Raw genomic sequence first — 20,549 nt, 5'->3', positions numbered from 1 at the left:
TTGCATGACTTTATGGTAGGGAATAGATTGTGAGCAATTCTGAGGACAGTCTCCAATAGGGATATGTCTAAATGCGAAACTAAATGGGTGTCACCACGCACTGGAACATCGGCGTGGTCATGATGAGTCATGGGCAGACTTAAAAAAAAAAATACAAAACACAAAATAAGTAGCGGCGTTATTCACAGAGATTAGGTCCGACCAGATACATTGTAGATAAAATATTCAAGTAGTTACATGCCTCATGATAATTCATCAAGTAGTCAAATGGCAGCAGATACCCCCACAAAATGCAATCAGGTTGACGGCAGATAACCCCACACAATGCAATCAGGTTGGTGGCAGATACCCCCACAAGATGCAATCAGGTTGACGGCAGATACCCCCACACAATGCAATCAGGTTGACGGCAGATACCCCCACAAAATGCAATCAGGTTGACGGCAGATACCCCCACAAAATGCAATCAGTTTGGCTGCAGATACCCCCACAAAATGCAATCAGTTTGGCTGCAGATACCCCCACACAATGCAATCAGGTTGGCTGCAGATACCCCCACACAATGCAATCAGGTTGGTGGCAGAGATACCCCCACACAATGCAATCAGGTTGGTGGCAGAGATACCCCCACACAATGCAAGTCCCCCCCAGCTTGGAAGGGGGGACAGAGGGCACAGATCAGCGGGGAAGCCTCCCCCCCCTCCCTCACCTAGGGCCCCCCCTTCCGCACACCCCCCTCCTCGAGAAGTGCAGCCAGCAGCGAGCGGAGAATAGCTTACCAGCTTCAGATGATGCTATCTCCGCTCCGCATGCCGCTGCTGCCCTGCTGGTCTCTGTCTCCTGTAGTGACGCTGTCCAATCACGCTCTAGCAGGAAGTACTGCGAGAGCGTGATTGGACAGCGTCACACACTACAGTCAGAGACCAGCAGGGCAGCGGCATGCGGACTCGGAGCGGAGATAGCATCATCTCTGTAGCTATTCTCCGCTCGCTGCTGGCTGCACTTCTGGAGGAGGGGGGTGCGCGGAAGGGGGGGCCCTAGGTGAGGGAGGGGGGGACGCTTCCCCCCCTCCCCGCCGCTCTGTGCCCAATTCCCCCCCTTCCAAGCTGTGCCCCCCTCCAGTGGCGTAGCTAGGGTGTTTGACACCCGGTGCGGATAATTTACCAACACCCCCCCCCCCAAAAAGCAAAGCGCGCAGCGACAAAAAAAATGGGTGTGGACATGACATCACATGGGTGGGGGGGTAATTGTAATGTAACTGTAACAGTAAGGCAGTGGGCTAATATAGGTAGCCAGAATAGTTTCCCTCAGCATAGGTTAGATAGGTAGGTGCCCCCAGTATAGGTTAGTTAGGTAGGTGCCTCCAATATAGGTAGCCAGTATAGTTGCCACCAGTAAAGGCTAGCAAGGTAGATGCCCCCAATACAGGTTACATAGGTAGCTGCCCCCAGTATAGGTTACATTGGTAGGTGCCTCCAGTATAGGTTAGATAGGTAGCTGCCCCCAGTATAGGTTAGATAGCTAGCAGGGTGAGAGGGCGGGCAGATAGCTAGCCGGGTGGGCAGATAGAAAAAAGGGGGAGGGGGAAGAAGTGGTGCGGTCATGGAAGAATTGGGTGTGGTCATGGACCAGAATGTGGGTGTAGTCATGGGTGGAGACAAATTTGCATGAATGGTGGGACATTAGATTAGGACAGTGGTGGCGAACCTTTTGAAGGCAGAGTGCCCAAACTGCAACCCAAAAGTCACTTATCTATTGCAAAGTGGCAACAGCAATTTAAACTAAATAAAAACGTTTTAACTCATACATGAACATTATGGAAAATCCAAGTTGAAAATAAACTGTGAAGATAAACAATTTCATCCATCCAACTCCTGAAAAATGTTTTTTTTTTTTGTTTTTTGTTTTTTTTTTAGAACCTCCCAGTTTTATTTTCTGTTTTAAAAAGTAGCTATTGTCTCATATGATGATGATTCAGCTTTTTCCATAGTCTCGCAGTTATCATGTGACCCTCAACAAGACAAATTCAGCAATCATGAGGTCCCCCATCAAGACAAAATCAGCAATCATGAGGCCCCTAACAAGACAAATTCAGCAATCATGAGGCCCCCAACATGACAAATTCAGCAATCATGAGGCCCCCAACAAGACAAATTCAGCAATCATGAGGCCCCCAACAAGACATTCAGTAACCATGAGGCCCCCAACAAGACAAATTCAGTAACCATGAGGCCCCCAACAAGACAAATTCAGTAACCATGAGGCCTCCAAAAAGACAAATTCAGCAGTCATGAGGCACATAAATAAACAGCATTTCACATAAATAGGCAGAATGCCCCATTAATATGGTAGACACCTCTCACCTGGCTTCTGAATCTCCTCTACTGGCTGCTGTGCCAGGCAATACTGTTTTTGGCTGGATTGGTGATGATGTGTGGGCTGAAAGGCCTGGCGGTGATGCTGTGGCCGGCCTGGCGGTGATGCTGGGCTGTACTTGGCTGGTTGAAGTAAATGTTGGCCTGACTGTTGGTGGTGATGCTGTGGCCTTTTTGACAGTGATTCTGGGCTGGTTGGCTGGTGGTGATGCTGGGCTGGCCTGGATAGTTTAGGTAGTGACAGGTGCACCCTAGTTTAGGTAGCACCAGGAGCCTCCCAGCTTAGGTAGTGACAGGACCCCCAAGTTTAGGTAGCGACAGGAGCCCCCCAGTTTAGTTAGTGACAGATACCCCCCAGTTTAGGAAGTGACAGGAGCCCCCAGTGTTTGTAGTGACAGGTGCCCCCCAGTTAAGGTAGTAACAGGTGCCCCCCAGGGTATGTAGTGACAGGAGCCCCCAGTTTAGGTAGTGACAGGGCCCCCCAGTTCAGGTAGTGACAGGTGCCCCCAGTTCAGGTATTGACAGGCGCCCCCCCCCCAATTCAGTTAGTGACAGGTACCCCCAGTTTAGGTATGACAGGAGCCCCCCAGTGTATGCAGTGACAGGGACCCCCCCCCCCAGTGTATGTAGTGACAGGAGCCCCTAGTTTAGGTAGTGACAGGGCCCCCCAGTATAGATAGACAGGTCTATAGGTGTCCCCAGTTTAAATAGCCAGATCTATAGGTGTCCTCAGTGGCAACGGAGAGAGAAGAGAAGCGGTGGGGAAGGGAGGACGTTTCCCCCTCCCCCTTCCCTCACCTTGGGGCTCCCCCTCTCTCGCTCCCCCCTTTAGAATTAAGTGATGCGGCAGGCAGCGCCGCTGTGCCTGCCGCTTCTTTTCTCTCTCCGCTGCCACCCCAGGGCGGGCGGGCCAGCCACGTCCGGGTAGCTGGGGGGGGGCAGCAGCTAGCCAGGGGAGTGCGCATGCCCCATTTTGCCCTATGTAGGGACGCCCATGGCATGGTAGGCAGATAGGTAGCCGGGTAGGCAGTTATGTAGCCGGGTGGGAGGGTAGGCAGATAGGTAGCTGGGTGGGCAGTTAGGTAGCCGGGTGGGAGGGTAGGCAGTTAGGTAGCCAGGTGGGCAGATAGGTAGCTGGGTGGGCAGTTAGGTAGCCGGGTGGGCAGTTAGGTAGCCAGGTGGGAGGGTAGGCAGATAGGTAGCTGGGTGGGTAGATAGGTAGCCGGGTGGGCAGATAGGTAGCCGGGTGGGAGGGTAGGCAGATAGGTAGCTGGGTGGGTAGATAGGTAGCCGGGTGGGTAGATAGGTAGCCGGGTGGGCAGATAGGTAGCCAGGTGGGCAGATAGGTAGCCGGGTGGGAGGGTGGGCAGATAGGTAGCTGGGTGGGTAGATAGGTAGCCGGGTGGGAGGGTAGGCAGTTAGGTAGCCGGGTGGGCAGATAGGTAGCTGGGTGGGTAGATAGGTATCCAGGTGGGCAGATAGGTAGCCGGGTGGGCAGATAGGTAGCCGGGTGGGAGGGTAGGCAGTTAGGTAGCCGGGTGGGCAATTAGGTAGCCGGGTGGGAGGGTAGGCAGATAGGTAGCTGGGTGGGTAGATAGGTAGCCGGGTGGGAGGGTAGGCAGTTAGGTAGCCGGGTGGGCAGTTAGGTAGCCGGGTGGGCAGTTAGGTAGCCGGGTGGGAGGGTAGTCAGAAGGGTAGCCGGGTGGGAGGGTAGGCAGTTAGGTAGCCGGGTGGGCAGTTAGGTAGCCGGGTGGGAGGGTAGGCAGATAGGTAGCTGGGTGGGTAGATAGGTAGCCGGGTGGGCAGCCAGTTAGGTAGCCGGGTGGGTAGATAGGTAGCCGGGTGGGAGGGTAGGCAGTTAGGTAGCCGGGTGGGCAGTTAGGTAGCCGGGTGGGAGGGTAGGCAGAAGGGTAGCCGGGTGGGAGGGTAGGCAGTTAGGTAGCCGGGTGGGCAGTTAGGTAGCCGGGTGGGAGGGTAGGCAGTTAGGTAGCCGGGTGGGCAGTTAGGTAGCTGGGTGGGAGGGTAGGCAGAAGGGTAGCCGGGTGGGATGGTAGGCAGTTAGGTAGCCGGGTGGGCAGTTAGGTAGCCGGGTGGGAGGGTAGGCAGTTAGGTAGCCGGGTGGGAGGGTAGGCAGAAGGGTAGCCGGGTGGGAATGTAGGCAGTTAGAAAGCCGGGTGGGCAGTTAGGTAGCCGGGTGGGTAGCCAGTGGGGGCCCCGACTCCTATGCTCCCCCTCACCTGGGTGTCCCCCCTCCAATTACAAGCCGCGGGGATTGCAGCCCGACTGGTTTTTTTTTTTTCCCCTTAAAAAAAAACTATTTTCCCCGGGGGGGCCCCCTCCTATCCTCCCCATCCCTCACCTCGGAGGGCCCCCCTCCTGTTACGAGCGGCGGGTACAGCAAACTTCCGGCGAGGTAAAGCAGAAGATAGAGGTCCAGCTTCCTCCCAGTCGCTGTCTCCTTTGTAATTGCCGCGCACTAAACCAGGAAGCAGTGCGAGCTGCATAGAGGAGACAGCGTAGCCTGGGAGGCAGCTGGACCTCTATCTTCTGCTATACCTCGCCGGAACTTTGCTGTACCCGCCGCTCTACCGCCGCTCGTAACAGGAGGGGGGCCCTCCGAGGTGCTGGAGGGGGAGGATAGGAGGGGGCCCCCCCCGGGGAAAATAGTTTTTTTTAAGGGACATAAAAAAAAAAAAAAAAAAAAAACAGTCGGGCTGCCCTCCCCGCGGCTCTCCCCTCCAGCGCACCCCTTCTAGGGGCCCCCAGGAGGAGGGGCAGTCGGGGCCCACCGATGGGACCGTTGGTGGTTCGGCGGCTCTGTCCGAGCCTGAATATAATCATTGCATTTAAATATCTATCCGAACAATAAGTATGCCTATTCACTAGGGTGCGTTCATAGCTGATAGCCCAGCAGCCCCACATTGTACTAAACATGTTAAAGGCTTCCTCATTTTGCCGTATCAAATTATTTTTGATAATATCAGAGAAATTCCTTCTTTTCGTTTTTGTTGTCACTAGTGAGGAGATGCTTCCGGCGGGTGCTGGGCAAAGCTTATGTTGGGTACACACGATGCAATTTCCCACCTGATTGACCGAAATCAAGTGATTATTTCCAACTTGTCCAATTGGCTCCCGATCGATAAAAGGATCGATTTTGTGCACTTATAATTGGAAAATTGATTGCTTTATTGATCGGGTGCACTTTGGACATGTACACATGATGCAACTTCCTGTCCGATCTAGTTTTGATCGGGCAGGAAATTGCATGTGTATACCCAGCATTTCAGTGGATTGTGGGCGGAGCTTCTCACAGCTGGGGGGGGGGTGGAGAAGTCTGTCAGTGGGAAGCACCATATTACCTGGTAGGTGGAGCTTCTCACAGCCTATTTCTTGAAAAAATAGATGTCTGGCCACCCAGAGCCCCCCCCTCTGCAGGTGACCATCTCCAGTGATGGAGCCGCATCTGAGCCTCCAGTGCTGACATCCCCACCTCCCTGTAGCTCCGGGGTCACGTGACAGGCTCTGTGCCTCTCCAGTCACATCACACTCCTCATAGCTTACCATCACCGCCCCATGGAGGCTCCAAGTGGCATTACATGTGTCTGCCAAAGACCCCTCCTCCATCCGCAGCAGCGATCGCCCCCCTCTCACCATGCAATATGCCCCCGAACAGCAGCCTCCCCGCCACTAGCGCTATGACCGCCAGGGGGCGCCCATGGATCAGGGGATTTCCACATGAAAGTGGCAGTATTTCTCCGGGTTTCTTGTTCGGGTCTCTTGATCTCTGTGTGCCCTGTGTTGCTGGCTGGTGTGGAGTGGCATTGACTGGCGTCTTCAAGTTCTTGGGAGGGTCAGGTAAGAGGAAATCAGCGGTGGAGGACATGGGCGGCGGCAGCCATCGGTAGCTCAGAGTCACGTGGTCTTTTAGCTGAGCTGCCCACGTGACTCCGAAATTTGTAGCAGCTTCGGCAGGCGGCAGGCATTTGGCATCAGCGACGTTCCTGCTTTGCTACCGCCAGCAGAGAACGTCAGAAGAAATCAGTGGCTTGGGCAGGAGGAAGTCAGCGGCAGAGGACATCGGCGGTGGCGGCGGACATTGGTGGCTTGGAGTCACGTGGGCCATCAGCTGGAGCTGCCCACGTGACTCCGGTACTTGCATCGGCTTCGGAATGGCATGTGGCACCAGCAATGTCCCTTCTTCTCTACCACCGTCAGGAAAGTGGAGGACATCGGCGGTGGAGGACATCGGTGGGTCTGTGTCACTATCGTCCCTCTGGAAGACATCAGCGGCGGAGGACATTAGCAGCTCTGAGTCACATGGGCCATCAGCTGGAGTTGCCCACGTGACTCCAGTTCTTTCAGCGGCTCCAGCTCCAGGAGGCATACTTGCCACAGATGCCAGCACAGCACGGACAGACCGGACTGCAGGGGACCCGGGACACCATCACCATTAGCCCAGGATCAAAAGCAGCCCAGCAGCATGCCTCTCCCCTAGGATTGGTGAGTATGAAACATGCATGTGTGTACATGTTGGAGGCAGGCATTGTGACTTAGTGATGTAGGTAGTGGAGGTTATTATAGCTTAGTGTAGGTAGTGGGGGCAGGCATTGTAGTTTAGTGTAGGTTGGATGGCATTGTAGTTTAGCGTAGGTAGTGGGGGCATTGTGGCTTAGTGTAGGTAGTGGGGGTATTGTGGCTTAGTGTAGGTAGTGGGGGCATTGTAGCTTAGTGTAGGTTTTGGGGGGCAGCGGTAGTAAGTATAATGTAGGTAATGGGGCAGCAGGAGTAAGTGTAGAGTAGTTAGTGTAGCTGGTGGGGCAATAAGGGTTAATGTAGGGTAGTTACTGGAGCAGCAGGGGTCAGTGTAGCTTAGCTAGAGACAGTTTGGAAAGAAAAGGACCCATACAATGCCCCTGGACCATAGACACTACAGGTTTAGTAGTTTTGGGGTTTTTTTCAGATTTGTGCCCTCTAAACCTAGGTGCGGCAAAAATCTGAAAAAAAAACGTGTTTCCCCGAAAGTAGGCCTTCCCTTTAAAATAAGACCAATCCCAAATTCCTAGCATGCTCGAAATATAAGGCCTACCCCTAAAATAAGCCCTAGTGGTTGTGTAAGTCCCGTCCGTCTGCCCCCCTTCCCCCACTGCCACTTTACCTCCTGCTGACCCCCCCCCCCCCTCCTCCAGAAAGACGCATCCTCTTTCTTCACTGCCTGCCAACATACCGGTAATTCAAACCGCAGGACAGGTGATTCCCCCACTGCTGCTTTATTTCCTGCTGGCCCCGTTCCCCATTGCCCGCCGTCATAATTCAAACCGCTGATCAGCGGTAAACTGCGGTTAAGTCAGCTAGTTACACTGTAACAGCGCTTCCGTGTACAGGAAGTGAAATCTCTATTTACTTCCTGTTCATGGAAGTGCTGTTACAGTGTAACTAGCTGCCCTCGCTGCAGTTTACAGCTGATCAGCAGTTTGAATTATGACAGCGGGCAATGGGGAACGGGGCCAACAGGAAACAAAGCATCAGTGGGGAAATCACCAGTTTACTGCTGTCCTGCGGTTTGAATTACTGGTACAGTGAAGAGCGTGGATGGGACTTTATGGAGGAGGGGGTCATCAGAAGGTAAAGTGGTGGTGGGGGAATGGGGATCTTGCTACCCTAACCATATATAAGACCTCCCCGAAAATAAGAACTAGCACATCTTTTGAAGGAAAAAAAAATATAAGACTTTGGCCTCGATTCATAAAAGTGCTGTCGGGAAGGTAACGTCGAGCGGGGAAACACCGCTGTCGGTATTTCCGCCTTCAGGGTGGTAATTCATAAAAATTTTGCTACTTGTGACAGGCGTGCGGAGATATTCCGCTGTAGGCAGGCGTTAGGCTGTCGGGAGACATGCGGAAACAGGAGAAGCAGGCGGAATCCCTCCGTGCGGTGTTCTCTCTGCAGCTGCTTGGGAGGTCTGTCCCATTCACTGCACTGTATTCCGCACGCTTCTCGCCACATCAGAGGTAGCGGTAATACCCGTCCGCATACCGCTACCTCTAATCTTTATGAATTGACATTTGTTACTTTTGCTATGATAATCACCGCGCAAGGCGGTGATTAATCACTCTGCTCGCGAATGTCGGCTTTTCATGCGGAAAAAGCCTTTATGAATACATATTTTGCTGTGTGGTCGGTAAAGTGAGCGGTTTTCTGCATTTCCGAATGCGGGAATGCTTTATGAATCGAGGCCAATGCCTTATTTTTGGGGAAACACGGTAGCCAGAGAGAAAGTTATGTAAGCTGGTATACCAAATAATATCAGAAATGACGGTTATCTATAACTGTCAAATAGCTATTAAAAAAAGACCATAGAGTCACATATATATATTTTTTTTAGTTTCAACGTTTTATTGAAAAGATAAGCAGTCATTATATAGAAAAGCCAATTAACCTCACCCAGGAAGCATACATCAGTGTGAATTTGAAAGTGTATTATTGAAGTGTATTAAGTGTGAATTATGAGTGTAAACAAATGTAATCACATCCTTAGTTCAGAATAGACTATCAATGAAATGCAAACAATGCTGACGTGCTGTAAATTGTCTTTCCAGATGAAAAAAACTTGACTAATCAGTTACAGCTGTTTTTTTTCCCACCGCTACCTCACAACACTCAGCTCCGTATAGATAGAGGATGCTAGTGTTACCTGATGACGTCACAATACTCAGCTGGGTATAGCTAGAGGATGCTGGGATTACGTTATGACCTTATAATGCACAGCTGGGTATAGAGAATGCTGGGATTACCTGATGACCTCACAATACTCAGATCGGTATAAATAGAGGATGCTGGGAGTCTCTGGCTCATGCCCTCTCAGGTGGTGCTTTTCACTGCTTTTCTAGTCTGGATGAAGACTGGGGAAGAGGGAGGAATGGAAAGCAGTTCCTGGTCACTCTGCAGTATTGGAGGCTGGGTGCAGGATTCTGCAGAGAATACATCCTGTAAGGGCTGGTGCACACCAGAGCGGTTCTGAAGTGTTTTTTTAAATACTTGCAGGGGAAAAAAAAACTTGGCTAATGAAAGTGAATGGGATGGTGCACACCAGAGCGGTTCGTTTTTTCCACAAACTCGGGCTGCAGCATTTTTTAGATTTCTGAGTCGTTTCTGCCTCAATGTTAAAGTATAGGAAAGTGGAAACCGGCTCTGAAAAATGCTAGATCAGAGCGGTTTTCCAGACGTTTTTGTTACAGAAGCTGTTCAGTAACAGCTTTTACTGTAACAGTATTTGTAATCTGCTACACAAAAAACGCTAGGCATGCGTAGAAAACATGCCTAGAATCGCTCCGAAATCTGCTTCAAAAACCTCTAGCGTTTTGCAGATCTGCTAGAGGTTTTTGGTGTGCTGCAGCACTACAAATGGGAGAGGTACCCAAAGTCATTTATCACCCCCATTTACAACTGACTGACAGAGCGTAACTGTATATGGCCCTGAAACATGGTCACACTCGATAGTAATCTGGTGTCAAAACATAACAACAAGCAAAGTAATTGTACGTCTGTCATTGTTTGACTTGTGCTAGATTATTCTCACTGCCATGTGGTCCGGCCCCTGTTGTAGGAGCGCGACAGGTTGATAATGGAATTTTGAGTTACCTTGTGGTCTGGAGCCCTGGAGTTGGAGTGCGACGGGCTGCTGACCTAATTTTGATTGTTATAGCATGTTATGCCATAAGGCATTACATCCTGTGCGCATGCATTAGGTGGCGTAAAGAAAACTTTGTGTTAGCGCATGCGCATCATGCAAAAATTCATACTCAAATATGCCCAAATAGGGTTGTGTTTGTCATACTCATTGCCGTATGGTCCGGCGCCCTGTGGAAGGAGCGTGACGGGTTTATAATGTAACTTTAAGTTACCTTTTTGTCCAGCACCCTGTGGTAGGAGCGCGATGGGCTGATAATGTAATTTTAAGTTACCTTTTGATCCGGAGCCTTGGGGTAGGAGAGCGACGGGCTGATAATGTAATCTTGAGTTACCTTTTGGTCTGGCACCCTTTAGTAGGAGTGCGACGGGCTGATAATGTAATTTTGAGTTACCTTCTGGTGCGGCACCCTTTGGTAGGAGCGCGACGGGCTGCTAACGTAAATTTGGATTACCTTAGCCAAAGTACTTTGCCAAAAAATAATATAATAAAATACCTGTTAGGCTTGGTGGTGTATTCTCCACAGTCAGCATGCAACGCATGAGCTGACGTGGAGGAGGTACACACACTAGCACAAGGAAACAGGCTATCCCTAGTATAGTGGAGGGGAGGACTGACTGCAATAGGAGATTGTGGCGCACAGAGCCGGTGCAGATCTGACAGCCACAAACAATGCTTTCGTTATAACGTCTCAGCGCAAAGTAGCGCTGAGCGCACAAACCAGAACTGAGGAGATCAGGACAGGTAGACAGAATGAACGCTTGCTAGCTAGCGGCTACTTAGCGACAGCAAGCGTCCAAAACCAGACAGACTGGAATGAGGCAGCCAATGCGATGCGGCGATGGCGTGCCTCACAAAGACAGGACAGGACAGTCAGAAAACAGCAGGATTAAGATAGATGAACGTAACACAGATAAATATACAATAAGTATGTTTTCCTAGCGTATTACAATTACAGCTATCAATGAAACTATTTGTAACGTCTGACTAACATATGTATATATCGGCAATGAACCGATATATGACATAAGCAGGAACGCTGACTAGGACTGGAGTAATACAGGGAACAGGACTCAGAAGGATTCGCTATCTCTTCGCAGAGATGAACGCAATCCACAAACGGTAACAGAACAGGATTCAGAAGGATTCGTTATCTCTTCGCAGAGATGAACGCAATCCACAAACAGTAACAGAACAGGATTCAGAAGGATTCGTTATCTCTTCGCAGAGATGAACGCAATCCACAAACGGTAACAGGACAGGATTCAGAAGGATTCGTTATCTCTTCGCAGAGATGAACGCAATCCACAAACAGAACCAGAAGCAGGGTAACTACCTCAGCACGGGTGGTCACGGTACGCGCAACCTACCAAAACGTGCTGGAAAGCTGACTAACTGCACACAGGATATAAACAGTTCGTGTACGTATACATCAGCGACACTGATGTATTAACGTAACACAAATACAAGGAAAATAATAAACGTGCTGGTATGCATATATATTGGCAATGAACCAATATATGATGCAAAGACCAGCAAAGTATCTTTATAACAAGAAACACGATCGGGGGCTAAAGCGACAGCAAGACAGGCTTAGGCTGAAGCTATGAAAACCCCAAGGAAACCCTGCAGGAAGCAGATCTTTATACTGAGGTCATCCAATGGAGATTCCCACACAGGTGAATGATAATCAGTCACAAGCTGACAGCAGGGAAAGACAGACAAAGCTATGCAGCTTGCATGGAAATAGATCAGAACTGCCTGAGCTGCAGCACTACTACTTCCAGTAATAGCTGCTGCAGCAGCGATCATTACAATACCTTACAACTAATAAGTGTAACGATTTGTGTCAGCAAAGAACAGAATTCTGATTTGTAAAGGATTGCGGAGATGCCGCCGCGTCAAGCAGTAGCATGGCGGCTATCTCCGCGTTCCAGCCGGCGGGTTCCGTCATGCGGGGACAGGATGGACTGGTGCCTGGGTTAGTGGGGAATGAGAGGGAAGCCGCCGCAGCGCCGAGTGGCATGGCGACTGTCCCCGCATTTCAGCCAGTAGCTTTCGTCGCATGGTCGCATGGTGGATCTTTGCCTACTCTTTCACCGGCACACAGACTAAGTTCTACGCGCGCGCACACAGACAGGATCTTTATGCATACAGAAGGGGAGTCAGCTGATCAGCCGGTCAGCTGACTCCAACACTGATCAGGATTGGTTGAGTGACTGGGGCGTGGCTTTAGAGCGCTCCCAATATATATAGGGCAGGCCTGTCAGTTGTTCCTTGTCTGCTGTTGCATTCGCTACGTGTGAGCACTCAGACCATAGTCAGACCCGAAAGTGTGCTAGAACCAGCAGGAGCTGGGGATCCACACTTAGGCCTGGTGCACACCAAAAAACGCTAGCAGATCCGCAAAATGCTAGCAGATTTTGAAACGCTTTTTGTTATTTTTCTGTAGCGTTTCAGCTAGCATTTTGCGGTTTTGTGAAGCGTTTTTGGTGTAGTAGATTTCAGATATTGTTACAGTAAAGCTGTTACTGAACAGCTTCTGTAACAAAAACGCCTGCAAAACCGCTCTGAACTGCTGTTTTTCAGAGCAGTTTGCGTTTTTCCTATACTAAACATTGAGGCAGAAACGCATCCACAATCCAAAAAATGCCTCACCCCGGGAGTATGCGTTTCTGCAAAACGCCTCCCGCTCTGGTGTGCACCACCCCATTGAGATACATTGACCAAGCGTATCCACAGCCGCAAGCGGCTGCAGAAACGCTGAAAATGCCGCTCGGTGTGCACCAGCCCTTAGACAGATTCTGTTGATAGCTTAAAGTACTAATTGAATTGTATTATTTGTTATGACCTTCTGCTAGCCTTGACTACCCTCCTGTCTTGTGATTCTGTGCCTTCGCCTATCTGATCTGGTTGCCGACTGGCTTATCCCTCACTCTGTTTCTGTCTTCCGTTTTTGTGCTGTATCTGCCCGTGTGTTGCCAAACTGGCTAGTCTGACTCTCCTGCCCTCACCAGGGAGCTTAGTCCTGGTGAGGGGCCCTTAGGTTAGTTATCACCTGCTCCTCAGGTAGATAGCTGCAGTACAGTCTGAATCATCTAGATAGCTGCAGTACAGTCTGAATCATCTAGATAGCTGCAGTACAGTCTGAATCAATTCAATTCACTTTATTGTCATTGTGTAACACAACAAAATTACTTTTCATGACAACCCCACGGTGCATATAGGGAACATAGTGATAGTAACAAGGAAGAGAAGAAATTATACAAGTATGCCAGGTATTACAGATGTTTAAACAATTTGTACACAGTGTTAATTATTTCATAGAGGATTCAGAGTTTATCAAGTTTGGGAAAAAGCTGTCTTTCAGTCTGTTTGTGTGTGTGCGGGTTGATCTAAAACGTTTACCTGATGGAAGGAGCTCAAACAAGGCATTTCCAGGGTGAGTGTTGTTTTTGATAATGTTTTTGGCCCTTCTCAAGCTGCGAGTATTATACAAAAGTTTGGAAGTTGCCTGCGGACACACTAAGCCGAAGGCGCCCGCTCTCGTCAGATCGCAGAAGCTAAGTGGCTTCAGGCCTGGTTAGTAGCTGCATGGGAGACCGGCTGTGAACCCCAGGTGCTGCAGGTGTTTTTTTGGGTTTGAGGCCCAATGGCTATGAGCACGCGTGGGAAGCCTCACCTTCAAGGCGCCGGAACGGCGCCATGGAGGTTGCCTGTGGCCACACTAAGCCGAAAGCGCCCACTCTCGTCAGATCGCGGAAGCTAAGCGGCTTCAGGCCTGGTTAGTAGCTGCATGGGAGACCGGCTGTGAACCCCAGGTGCTGCAGGCGTTTTTTTGGGTTTGAGGCCCAATGGCTATGAGCACGCGTGGGAAGCCTCACCTTCAAGGCGCCGGAACGGCGCCTTGGAGGTTGCCTGCGGCCACACTAAGCCGAAAGCGCCCGCTCTTGTCAGATCGCGCAAGCTAAGTGGCTTCAGGCCTGGTTAGTAGCTGCATAGGAGACCGGCTGTGAACCCCAGGTGCTGCAGGCGTTTTTTTGGGTTTGAGGCCCAATGGCTATCAGCACGCGTGGGAAGCCTCACCTTCAAGGCGCCGGAACGGCGCCTTGGAGGTTGCTTGCGGCCACACTAAGCCGAAAGCGCCCGCTCTCGTCAGATCGTGGAAGCTAAGCGGCTTCAGGCCTGGTTAGTAGCTGCATGGGAGACCGGCTGTGAACCCCAGGTGCTGCAGGCGTTTTTTTGGGTTTGAGGCCCAATGGCTACGAGCACGCGTGGGAAGCCTCACCTTCAAGGCGCCGGAACGCCGCTTTGGAGGTTGCCTGCGGCCACACTAAGCCGAAAGCGCCCGCTCTCGTCACATCGTGGAAGCTAAGCGGCTTCAGGCCTGGTTAGTAGCTGCATGGGAGACCGGCTGTGAACCCCAGGTGCTGCAGGTGTTTTTTTGGGTTTGAGGCCCAATGGCTATGAGCACGCGTGGGAAGCCTCACCTTCAAGGCGCCGGAACGCCGCTTTGGGGGTTGCCTGCGGCCACACTAAGCCGAAAGCGCCCGCTCTCGTCAGATCGCGGAAGCTAAGCGGCTTCAGGCCTGGTTAGTAGCTGCATGGGAGACCGGCTGTGAACCCCAGGTGCTGCAGGTGTTTTTTGGGGTTTGAGGCCCAATGGCTATGAGCACGCGTGGGAAGCCTCACCTTCAAGGCGCCGGAACGGCGCCTTGGAGGTTGCCTGCGGCCACACTAAGCCGAAAGCGCCCGCTCTCGTCAGATCGCGGAAGCTAAGCGGCTTCAGGCCTGGTTAGTAGCTGCATGGGAGACCGGCTGTGAACCCCAGGTGCTGCAGGCGTTTTTTTGGGTTTGAGGCCCAATGGCTATGAGCACGCGTGGGAAGCCTCACCTTCAAGGCGCCGAAACGGCGCCTTGGAGGTTGCCTGCGGCCACACTAAGCCGAAAGCGGCTTGGTGGTGTATTCTCCACAGTCAGCATGCAACGCATGAGCTGACGTGGAGGAGGTACACACACTAGCACAAGGAAACAGGCTATCCCTAGTATAGTGGAGGGGAGGACTGACTGCAATAGGAGATTGTGGCGCACAGAGCCGGTGCAGATCTGACAGCCACAAACAATGCTTTCGTTATAACGTCTCAGCGCAAAGTAGCGCTGAGCGCACAAACCAGAACTGAGGAGATCAGGACAGGTAGACAGAATGAACGCTTGCTAGCTAGCAGCTACTTAGCGACAGCAAGCGTCCAAAACCAGACAGACTGGAATGAGGCAGCCAATGCGATGCGGCGATGGCGTGCCTCACAAAGACAGGACAGGACAGTCAGAAAACAGCAGGATTAAGATAGATGAACGTAACACAGATAAATATACAATAAGTATGTTTTCCTAGCGTATTACAATTACAGCTATCAATGAAACTATTTGTAACGTCTGACTAACATATTGTAAGGCTTGGTGGTGTATTCTCCACAGTCAGCATGCAACGCATGCAACGCATGAGCTGGCGTGGAGGAGGTACACACACTAGCACAAGGAAACAGGCTATCCCTAGTATAGTGGAGGGGAGGACTGACTCCAATAGGAGATTGTGGCGCACAGAGCCGGTGCAGATCTGACAGCCACAAACAATGCTTTCGTTCGTTATAACGTCTCAGCGCAAAGTAGCGCTGAGCGCATAAACCAGAACTGAGGAGATCAGGACAGGTAGACAGAATGAACGCTTGCTAGCTAGCGGCTACTTAGCGACAGCAAGCGTCCAAAACCAGACAGACTGGAATGAGGCAGCCAATGCGATGCGGCGATGGCGTGCCTCACAAAGACAGGACAGGATAGTCAGAAAACAGCAGGATTAAGATAGATGAACGTAACACAGATAAATATACAATAAGTATGTTTTCCTAGCATATTACAATTACAGCTATCAATGAAACTATTTGTAACGTCTGACTAACATATGTATATATCGGCAATGAACCGATATATGACATAAGCAGGAACGCTGACTAGGAATGGAGTAACACAGGGAACAGGACTCAGAAGGATTCGCTATCTCTTCGCAGAGATGAACGCAATCCACAAACGGTAACAGAACAGGATTCAGAAGGATTCGTTATCTCTTCGCAGAGATGAACGCAATCCACAAACGGTAACAGAACAGGATTCAGAAGGATTCGTTATCTCTACGCAGAGATGAACGCAATCCACAAACAGTAACAGAACAGGATTCAGAAGGATTCGTTATCTCTTCGCAGAGATGAACGCAATCCACAAACAGAACCAGGAGCAGGGTAACTACCTCAGCACGGGTGGTCATGGTACGCGCAACCTACCAAAACGTGCTGGAAAGCTGACTAACTGCACACAGGATATAAACAGTTCGTGTACGTATACATCAGCGACACTGATGTATTAACGTAACACAAATACAAGGAAAATAATAAACGTGCTGGTATGCATATATATTGGCAATGAACCAATATATGATGCAAAGACCAGCAAAGTATCTTTATAACAATAAACACGATCGGGGGCTAAAGCGACAGCAAGGCAGGCTTAAGCTGAAGCTATGAAAACCCAAGGAAACCCTGCAGGAAGCAGATCTTTATACTGAGGTCATCCAATGGGAGCAGACATGCAGATTCCCACACAGGTGAATGATAATCAGTCACAAGCTGACAGCAGGGAAAGACAGACAAAGCTATGCAACTTGCATGGAAATAGATCAGAACTGCCTGAGCTGCAGCACTACTTCCAGCAATAGCTGCTGCAGCAGCGATCATTACAGTACCCCCGCCTTTAAAAGTGGATTCCAGACGCTTTTCAAAACTGAAATTTCCAACAAAACAGTCTGACTGATAATTCATGATGACCGGGACAGCCCGGCAAGACCGAATTCCAGAATCAGTCCCCACAAGACTGGACCCATCAGAACCAGAACCTACAGAACCATGCCCATCAGTACTACAAGCCCCAGTGTGACACCCATCAGAACCATGATTTCCAGAAGAAAGCCCTCCGAAACTCCCTGAGCGATACCCACCGCCTTCCAGGAACCGTTCAGAAACGCCAAAGCCTTTGCAATGCCCACCGGTACTGTCTTTACCAACACAAAACCCACTGTTGAACCAGTCCAAGGCACCAGGACAAGTTTTCTCAGAGACCTCCCAGAACACCTTGAAGCTCCAAAGAGATCCCCATAGGTCAGAATGCCCTTTAGGCTCACATGGAGAACTATCAAGAACCCCTATGGAACCTAGGGCAATTCCCGAGTCAGGGCCACAAGGACAAACATCAATATCAGGGCTTTCAGGGACCAGAACCATCTCTGGGCATGCAGGCAGACTGGCAACATCAGAACATGTTCCCACTAAGGAAGCATCAGAGCACGCTAACACCTTAAACACACTTGGGCATTCTGGCACACAAAGAACATCTGGGCACACTGGCACAAGAGAAACCTCTGGGCATGTCAAGGAACTGTGAGCCTCAGGGTCAGCCAAGACAGGACCAAAACCAGGACTGGCCAAAAAAAAATCATCATGACTAGACTTCGCAACTACTGGATTTTTACACGAGAATGCAGGATCAGACTTAGATGTCGCTGATTCCAGCAAAGTCAGTAACAAATCAGATTCAGGGGCACTAACAAGACAGGACAAATCTTCTGATGTATGCACTGAACCAGATAGGGACTCCACAACTACCTCTGGACTGGACAGAGACTCATCTAATACACTGGATTGGAGCTCATGAGGCGCTGCAGAACAAGTCAGCATTGCAGCAGCCCCCACTGGACTAGGCAAAACTGAGGAATTCCCTGGACAGGAAGGGGACTCTGGAACCTCTGCCACAGCGGCCAGAGAACCAGAATCTTTCAGGATACAGGGCTGGGTTTCAGGAACACACATCAGACCGGACTGAAATTCTGAGATTTCCATTATTTTGACCAGAGAATCAGAATTATCCATGTTACAGGGCAAGACTTCTGAAACATTCAGAGGACAGGGCTGGAGTTCCTCGGCTGTTACAACACTGGAGAGGGACTCAACAACATTGGTTAAATCAGACTGTGTACAGGACAAGGTATCTGACACACTTGCTGACGAGGACAATATTTCAATGGCTTCTGCTTTGCTGGGCAGAAATTCATCAAGTTTTATTAGAGCAGACTGTAATTCCAAAACAGCTGCTAGACAAGTGAATATTACTGCAACACCAACTGAGGTAAGCAGTGCTTCAGCCTCCTCTGCTAGAGGGTTTAAAGTATCCAAAGTACTGGGTGAAGCATAAGACTCTGCGACCACAGCTTCACTGGACAGGATCACTGAACAGTCCATATTGCAGGGCAAAACCATGGAAGCACCTGCTGGACAGCATAATGATTCTGTGACCTGAGTTTCATTGGAGAGATCTACTGCACAATTCATGGTACAGGGCAAATTTATTGGAAAATTTTCTGAACAAGGTAATAATTCTGCGATTTCAGGTTCACATAGCAGATGCTCTGAGCTATTCACGAAACTAGAGCGAGGTGTAGAAACAGGAAGATCAAGACACAATGTTTGCGCATCTGCTGGATCAGACAGGAGTTGAACTTTATTAACACAGGTAATTTCTGCAGAAGTGTTTGCAGAGACAGGCAAGATTTTTCTGGTGTCTGTTTCACTAAACAAAGAGTCATGAGTACTGGCTAGGCTGGACTCGGAAGTCAGCAGGACCTCTGGATTCTCTGCTGAGAAATTTGCGCAGGGCAAGGTTAAGAATGTATCAGTGGCTTCTGTTTTACTGGGAAGTAACACTGAGTTATCCATGGTACAGGGTGGAATTGCAGGAACTTCAATTTCACACAAAAAGAGCTCCGAATCACCTGCTGAATCAGCCAAAGGTGCTGAAGCAGGCGGGTCAGAACGCCAAATTTGCGAATTCGGAGTCACAAAAAAATCATCCAAAATCAGTTCCCACACATCAATCAATGGAGCCACAAAGTCATACTCACACACACCAGTTTTTATTAGGTTATAGGCAGACTTAATGCATGCATTCAATACCAATTCACTTTTTGCACTGTAAAATTGACAAAATGAACTTGAATCATTCTTCCATTCATTGACCAGAGCTTCCATCTCTCCTTTCTCAAATGGAGGATTCCAAGCATACTTAACAGGCAAATCATGGTTTGCAGATATGATTGTAGCAGGGACATATATTGGGTTAATTAGCAGGTGATTGGCAGATTCCTTATTCCTAATAATCTCCAATACCTGTAGCAAGTGCTGAACTGTAGTGTATGCAAACTTTCCTTGCTTTACAAATAAGTTGATTTGTTCAATACTCTGTAATATCTCATCATAATCATACTCAGATAATTCTTTTAAACAAAAATCTTTATTTTCCCTAGCCAGGGAAGAAAGTTCATTAGTAGTTTCATAAGTCCATTTAACTCCCCTGAAAGACAATTGCATTTCATTATCTGTTAATGGCAGAATCTCATTATAGGTCTCAGTCGCTAAGGATAACGATTCTGCAGATTGGACACGTTTCTTAGAACGTTTGCGTTTTGCCTTTGACCTTGCGGTTTTTGGTGATTTATTCAAAGCTGCAGGAAAATTATCAGTAACACTTTCTGCTTGCTGCTCATTCTTGCAAGCAATTGAAGGAGCAGCTGATTGGCCTGCTGCCAGGAGTTCATTAAGAGGAAAAGGCAATGGATCTATGCGCAACCAGTTATGGATCACAAACGCTAGAAATTCCAGCGGTCTATCTTTCAAATCGGAATGATTGAGAACATCAAATGCCCACTGGAATAATTCCCCTTTAAACAAAATATAACTTAGTTGGAGTGCCCAGGTTGAAACAGGAGTCGCTTGGAGATCAGGATTGGTCAGGAACCTGGCACATTCAGAGAAAAACTCATTTTCTGTTTCAGAGCTAAGTTCTTCAAATTTCTTAAAGGAACAAGAACCATAATTAACAGTGTCATACTTTCTGGGAATCCCCCCCACAATGGGGATTGGTAATGGGGTTTTCATAATGTAAGGCTTGGTGGTGTATTCTCCACAGTCAGCATGCAACGCATGCAACGCATGAGCTGGCGTGGAGGAGGTACACACACTAGCACAAGGAAACAGGCTATCCCTAGTATAGTGGAGGGGAGGACTGACTCCAATAGGAGATTGTGGCGCACAGAGCCGGTGCAGATCTGACAGCCACAAACAATGCTTTCGTTCGTTATAACGTCTCAGCGCAAAGTAGCGCTGAGCGCATAAACCAGAACTGAGGAGATCAGGACAGGTAGACAGAATGAACGCTTGCTAGCTAGCGGCTACTTAGCGACAGCAAGCGTCCAAAACCAGACAGACTGGAATGAGGCAGCCAATGCGATGCGGCGATGGCGTGCCTCACAAAGACAGGACAGGATAGTCAGAAAACAGCAGGATTAAGATAGATGAACGTAACACAGATAAATATACAATAAGTATGTTTTC

At 49.6% G+C, this 20,549-nt stretch overlaps 1 long non-coding RNA gene, 1 other non-coding gene and 6 pseudogenes across 2 annotated transcripts in view; 7 read left to right on the top strand and 1 right to left on the bottom strand.

Annotated features, from left to right (window-relative positions):
* LOC137545897 (uncharacterized) overlaps positions 1-20,549 on the bottom strand; it is a 104,937-nt gene that overhangs the window by 21,740 nt on the left and 62,648 nt on the right. The gene's annotated exons all lie outside the window — the stretch shown is intronic.
* LOC137553619 (5S ribosomal RNA) lies at positions 13,575-13,693 on the top strand (annotated as a pseudogene).
* LOC137549104 (5S ribosomal RNA) lies at positions 13,777-13,895 on the top strand (annotated as a pseudogene).
* Positions 13,979-14,097, top strand: LOC137553621 (5S ribosomal RNA; annotated as a pseudogene).
* On the top strand, positions 14,181-14,299 carry LOC137547912 (5S ribosomal RNA; annotated as a pseudogene).
* Positions 14,383-14,501, top strand: LOC137552984 (5S ribosomal RNA; annotated as a pseudogene).
* Positions 14,585-14,703, top strand: LOC137557289 (5S ribosomal RNA; annotated as a pseudogene).
* Positions 14,787-14,905, top strand: LOC137552682 (5S ribosomal RNA). Its single transcript, XR_011027160.1, has one exon. It is a non-coding gene; the product is annotated as a 5S ribosomal RNA (ribosomal RNA).

This window comes from Hyperolius riggenbachi, chromosome 2 (assembly GCF_040937935.1).
Source record: "Hyperolius riggenbachi isolate aHypRig1 chromosome 2, aHypRig1.pri, whole genome shotgun sequence".
Taxonomy (NCBI): domain Eukaryota; kingdom Metazoa; phylum Chordata; class Amphibia; order Anura; family Hyperoliidae; genus Hyperolius; species Hyperolius riggenbachi.
This window is presented reverse-complemented; position numbering and strand designations above follow the sequence as displayed.